This window comes from Salvelinus alpinus, chromosome 1 (genome assembly GCF_045679555.1).
Source record: "Salvelinus alpinus chromosome 1, SLU_Salpinus.1, whole genome shotgun sequence".
NCBI lineage: Eukaryota > Metazoa > Chordata > Actinopteri > Salmoniformes > Salmonidae > Salvelinus > Salvelinus alpinus.
Window position 1 is genome coordinate 24,933,557 of NC_092086.1, and position 6,531 is coordinate 24,940,087.

The following is a 6,531-nucleotide window of genomic DNA, read 5'->3' on the forward strand; positions in this document are numbered from 1 at the left end:
AAAAATAATTTGAAGTGGGGGAAGAGAAACACTGTCTGAGTCTGACAACTGGGGAATGACGACATTGAGCTCAATGGAGGACATGAGAAGAGAGGGTGAGAAGAAACGCAAGAGAATAAAACACTAAGCAAAAGGTATACTGTTGACAATCGCTCACCAAACCAGTTGAACCTAGTTTGTTAAGTGAGTGTTGACAGGACATGCTTGTTTAAATGTTTTCGGACTGCATCCACAGAGTAGGCCTATGACAGGCAGACAGACAGGAAAAGGTTATAATACACCAATTCAATGGAATGTTGAGCAAATCGTGATGAACTATGGGTGTTCAGACACCATTACTAAGAAGAACAACCCCACACACCCATCTAAAATAACATGTCTTCGTCCCTTCAACAGGGCTGTAGTGGAGCAGGTCGAGAGCGTCAACTTCCTCGGTGTCCACATCACTAAGGAATTAACATTGTCCACACACAGCAACACAGTCGTGAAGAAGGCACAATAACGCCTCTCCCCCCTCAGGAGGCTGAAAAGATATGTCATGGGCTCTCAGAGCCATAAAAAATTCTAAAGCTGCATCATTGAGAGCATCCTGACTGGCTGCATCACCGATTGGCATACGACCGCAAGGCGCTACAGAGGATAGTGCGGATGGCCCAGTACATCACCGGGGCCAAGCTATCTGTTATCCAGGACCTCTATACCAGGCGGTGTCAGAGGAAGGCCCTGGAAATTGTCAAAGACCCCAGCAATGGACTTCACTCTGCTAACGCACAGCAAGCAGTACCGGAGCGCCAAATCTGGGACCAAAGTACCCTGAACAGCTTCGACCCACAAGCAATAAGACTGCTGAACAGTCAGTCAAATGGCTACCCGGACTATTTGCAGTGACCCTGTATTGCACAGACTCTCTTGCAGTGACTCAATGCACACTCACTCACACTGACAGTCAAACACACACACAGGCCACTGCGCCACTCTGGAGGCCCAAGGCACTGCATCGCAGTTGCTAACTGTGCCACTAGAGATCCTAGTTCGAGTCCAGGCTCTGTCGCAGCCGGCCGCGAGGGTTTGGCCAGCTGGGATGCCCTTGTCCCATTGCGCTCTAGCGACTCCTGTGGCAGGCCGGGCGCATGCACGCTGACACGGTCGCAGGGTGTTTCCTCCGACACATTGGTGTGGCTGGCTTCCAGATTAAGCGGGCATTGTGTCAAGAAGCAGTGCACTTGTTGGGTCGTGTTTAGGGGAACCCATGGGTCTCGACCTTCGCCTCTCCAGAGTCCGTACGGGAGTTGAAGCGATGAGACAAGACTGTAGCTACCAATTGGATACCAAACAATTGGGTAGAAAAACACTTTCACACACGCTGCCGCTACTCTGTTTATTATCTATCCTGATTGCCTAGTCACTTTTACCCCGACCCACATGTAAATACAGTATTACCTCAATTACCTTATAACCCTGCACATTGACTCATTACCAGTGCTCCTTGTAAACTCAGCAAAAAATTAAACATCCTCTCACTGTCAACTGCATTTATTTTCAGCAAACTTAAAATGTGTAAATATTTGTATGAACATAACAAGATTCAACAACAAAAGTAACAGTCAGTATCTTGTGTGGCCACCAGCTGCATTAAGTACTGCTGTGCATCTCCTCCTCGTGGACTGCACCAGATTTGCCAGTTCTTGCTGTTAGATACCCCACTCTTCCACCAAGGCACCTGCAAGTTCCCAGACATTTTTGGGGGGGGAATGGCCCTAGCCCTCACCCTCCGATCCAACAGGTGTCCAGACGTGCTCAATGGGATTGAGATCCGGGCTCTTCGCTGGCCATGGCAAAACACTGACATTCCTGTCTTGCAGGAAATCGCACACAGAATTAACAGCGCTGTCTTACACCCTGACTACACCGCTCGCCTCATGTCCACGAAGGTGGAAAATACATTTTGAAATCTATATTATTCAATTATTGCACCCACACTGCTCACGTGAGTCAACGAGCATCTGCGTTGCCAAGGGCTAAAATATAAGTCAGTTCTATTTGTGACGCAGATCGCGCTGCAAGTCCTGCCTCTCCCATCCCCTCATTGGTTTATAGAAGGAGATACCCACGTGCCATCTCCTCATTGGTTATACCCATGTGGGTGATTGAAAGACTAACTGTGTTGTCGGTCATCATGGTAATACTATGAAAGTTTAGATGCCAATCACCATATAAGTTCAAAGAAGAAAAAGCCTGGAAGGAAGAGAGATGACTAGAAAAGATTCGATTGACCGTTTTATGTGTGGATTAATTGTCGGAGTAGAGGACCTTGTGCATTTCAGGTAAAATAACAACTCAATGTTTATATCCCAGGACAAATTAGCTAGCAACAGAAAGCTAGCTAAATAGAACAAATGCAAGTGCAAGCTAGCTAAATTGGCATAAATGTTTAATTATTTAGATCTGTCCCCAAATTGACATAATTGGTTCAGAGTTTGTTTTTATATTTTAACCTGTGTGTCGTGATCACGTTTGGTGTAGGGGGACAAAATAAATGTATGCACTAAATGTATGCACGATGGCGCACGTGCGCAGCCGGTTTGGGTTCTGTCTCACAGTACGGACATTGCAATTTTTTGCCCTGGCCACATCTGCAGTCCTCATGCCTCCTTGCAACATGCCTAAAGCACATCCACACAGATGAGCAGGGACAACGGGCATCTTTCTTTTGGTGTTTTTCAGAGTCAGTAGAAAGGCCTCTTTAGTGTCCTAAGTTTCCATAACTGTGATCTTAATTGTCTACCGTCTGTAAGCTGTTAGTGTCTTAACCACCGTTCCACAGGTGCATGTTCATTCATTGTTTATGGTTCAATGAACAAGCATGGGAAACAGTGTTTAAACCCTTTACAATGAAGATCTGTGAAGTTAATTGGATTTTTCCAAATTGTCTTTGAAAGACAGCGTCCTGAAAAAGGGATGTTTCTTTTTTGCTGAGTTTATTTAGCCTCGTTTTTGTGTTACTATTTTTTTTATTAGCTAATTCTCTTACTTTCTAACTCTGCATTGTTGGGAAAGGGCTCGTAAGTAAGCATTTCAGGGTAAAGTCTACAGCTGTTGTATTCGGCGCATGTGAACAATAACATTTGATTGGATTTGATTCTGGTGTTTGGCCATCCTTAGCTATTATACAGTTTTCATACTATCGTGACCCGAAACGCACTGTTCCGGCAACTACATACAAAAGTATACAGACACCCCTTCAAATGAGTGGATTCGGCTATTTTAGTCACACCCGTTGCTCACCAGTGTATAAAATCAAGCACACAGCCATGCAATCTCCATAGACAAACATGGAAGTAGAATGGCCTTACTAAAGAGCTCAGTGACTTTCAACGTGGCACAGTCATAGGATGCCACTTTTCCAACAAGTCAGTTGGTCAAATTTCTGCCCTCCTAGAGCTACCTCGGTCAACTGTAAGCGCTGTTATTGTGAAGTGGAAACGTCTAGGAGCAACAAAGGCTCAGCCACGAAGTGGTAGGCCACACAAGCTCACAGAACGGGACCGTTCGGGTCTTCGGTTGTAACACTCACTACTGAGTTCCGACCTGCCTCTGGAAGCAACGTCAGCACAAGAACTGTTCGTCGGGAGCTTCATGAAATGGGTTTCCATGGCCGAGCAGCTTAAGATCATCATGTGCAATGCCAAGCGTTGACTGGAGTGGTGTAAAGCTCGCCGCCATTGGACTCTGGAGCAGTGGAAATGCGTTCTCTTGAGTCATGCTTCACCATCTGGCAGTCCGACAGACGAATCTGGTTTTGGCGGATGCCAGGAGAACGCTACCTGCCTCAATGCATAGTGCCAACTGTAAAGTCTGGGGCTGTTATTCATGGTTTGGGCTAGGCACCTTTGGGATGAATTGGAAAGCCAACTGCGAGCCAGACCTAATCACCCAACATCAGTGCCAGACCTCACTAATTCTCGTGGCTGAATGGAAGCAAGTCCCCGCAGCAATGTTCCAACATCTAGTGGAAAGCCTTCCCAGAAGAGTGAAAGCTGTTATAGCAGCAAAGGGGGGACCAACTCCATATTAATGGCGATGATTTTGCAATGAGATGTTCAACGAGCAGGTGTCCACAAACTTTTGTGTATGTGTATGCAGTGTATGTTATTTTACCCATTTTTCTCCCCAATTTCGTGGTATCCAATTGGTAGTTACAGTCTTGTCCCATCGCTGCAACCCCCTGTACGGACTCGGGAGAGGCGAAGGTCAAAAGCCGTGCGTCCTCCGAACACAACCCAGCCAGTGTGTCGGAGGAAACACTGTACACCTGGCGACTGTGTCAGCGTGCACTGCGCACGGTCCGCCACAGAAGTCGCTAGTGCGCGATGGGACAAGAACAGCCCTGCCGGCCAAACCCTCCCCTAACCCGGACGACGCTGGGCCAATTTTGCGCCACCCCATGGGTCTCCCGGTCACGGCCGGCTGCGACAGAGCCTGAACTCGAACCAGGATCTCTAGTGGCACAGCTAGCACTTCGATGCAGTGCCTTAGACCACCCCGCCACTCGGTAGGCCCTTGTAGTGTATGTTTGATGCAGAACTGGGCCAGTGCAGCACGGCGTGGCTCAGCCCGGCTGCACTCGGCGGTGTAAAAAGGGTATTATCCAGTTGTGAGCCATACCCTTTCCTGTCAATCTACTTCAATGGCCCTGAAACTCTGTGTTTCAACAGCCTTAGAGAGCAACAATAAACAGTCTGCTGCGGACAGATGACAACCGTCATGCGCCTGTCATATCATTCACCACCACCAAGACCTATATCACCACTACATTCACTGTGTGTGAAGGCAAGGCAGGTATTTGCTTAAGAAATATAAGGCATCTCTATCCTCAGTTGCTATAAATCTGATTACGTCTTTCTGTTTAGACAAAGGGACTGCTGTTGTGACTGGCCTCAAAGAAATAGGGTCCCTCTGTTTAAGGGTAGATATAAACAACAATCAACCCTTGTACTTCTTGCCAATGGTCAGTGTGTCTACTTGTGTCACGTGCGGAGGGTCACCCCAGAATAATAATAATAGTTAATTGGGTGAGGAAGGTAGGGAATAAACCTGTCTCAGAGGCAGTGTCTTCATGCTAAAGTTAATGTGCTGAAGATCTAATTAAAGACGAATGTATGATAGAAAAAGCAGTGTCATTAATCTCAAAGATGAATGCATCTCTTTCATGGCCTAATATTAGGCCCAAATTCATTTAAATCAACAAATACTATGTCTAAACTCTAGAATTAAGCTATTAATGTTTCATTTTAAATCATTGTATAAGGGATAGATAAAGGACATTACCTGCGGAAGACACATTTCAACTAAATGCCTTCATCTGTACAACTGAATACGTATCCCCCTTTCCCTTTCATGCATTTACAAATGCAATGTTGATGCAGTTAGATTATATACGAATTGTCGTTCATGTGAAATTTGAACGTCAGTTGCTGACTAAACTAAGCTAAACATCCAAGTGATGTTGGTCTTGATATGAACATCATAGATATAACGCAAATAATACGTCTGTATTTTTCATAGAAATTACGCCCTCCTGCCTTCACCGTTATTGGTCCAACCGAATTATTTGGCCTAAATGATTGGACAAACGACAATCCACAATAGTGATGAAGCAGGTCCAAAACAAATAATTCCCCAAAAAAACGTTTACTTTATATTTTTTTAGTCTCAGGACAACTATTAAATACAGTTTTATGAAATCCTTATTCTTACCTTATAAAAGGAAGTCTCGGTATGTGAACTTCATGGGCTGTCCTTAGTCAGCGTATACAATTCCTCCTTTTTAAAACGATGTCCTCTCCGTTTACTTTCGACTCAACACCCGAGGTTGCGTTCGTTAGGCTGTGGATGTGTGCAGTAGACAGCCCTGTGTATTTTTACTCAGTAAATGCCAGTTAGGGAGGCGATGACATTGCACCAGACACAGTAAAAAGCCGAATTCATTGTGCAAATCCAGATACAATCGTCAGATGCAATCACGTGACCTGATCCTGTCTGTCACGTGACCCTACAGCAGCTGTGTGTGGGGTTTTGGCTGGGTCATTGCTGTCCAGGACGTCCCAATGATCCCGAATAGCACTAACCGTCTGTTCCCTTTTCTTTCGAAATACAGGAGTCATTTGGGGACATGAAACTTGTATGTCTCTGGCTATTCTGTATACAGGGTGCTATTGTATAGTCATTTAAACTTATGACAATTGCATGGTCCAATAATTATATTAGCAAGAATATTAATACCAGTATATGATATTAAGAAAATAAACCCTTTTTCATCAGTGCAACTCTTTTGCACATCATTTCGTGTGCATACATACTGTATGTTTAACTCCCGAGTGGCGCTGCGATCTAAGGCACTGCATATCAGTGCTAGAGGCTGGCTCGAATCCAGGCTGTATCACAACCAGTCCTAATTGTGCAACGCCCTATGGGAATCCCAATTAGCCCAGCGTTGTCCGGGTTTGGCCGTCATTGAATTTGTTCTTAACT

At 45.4% G+C, this 6,531-nt stretch overlaps 1 protein-coding gene across 1 annotated transcript in view; it reads right to left on the reverse strand.

Moving 5' to 3' along the window:
- Nucleotides 1-6,043, reverse strand: part of abca3b (ATP-binding cassette, sub-family A (ABC1), member 3b) — a 95,284-nt gene extending 89,241 nt beyond the window's left edge. The window contains exon 1 of the mRNA XM_071411103.1: nucleotides 5,758-6,043. The gene's annotated coding sequence lies outside the window, so the exon portion shown is untranslated. The remainder of the gene's footprint in view (nucleotides 1-5,757) is intronic.
- Between the last annotated feature and the right edge of the window lie 488 nt (nucleotides 6,044-6,531).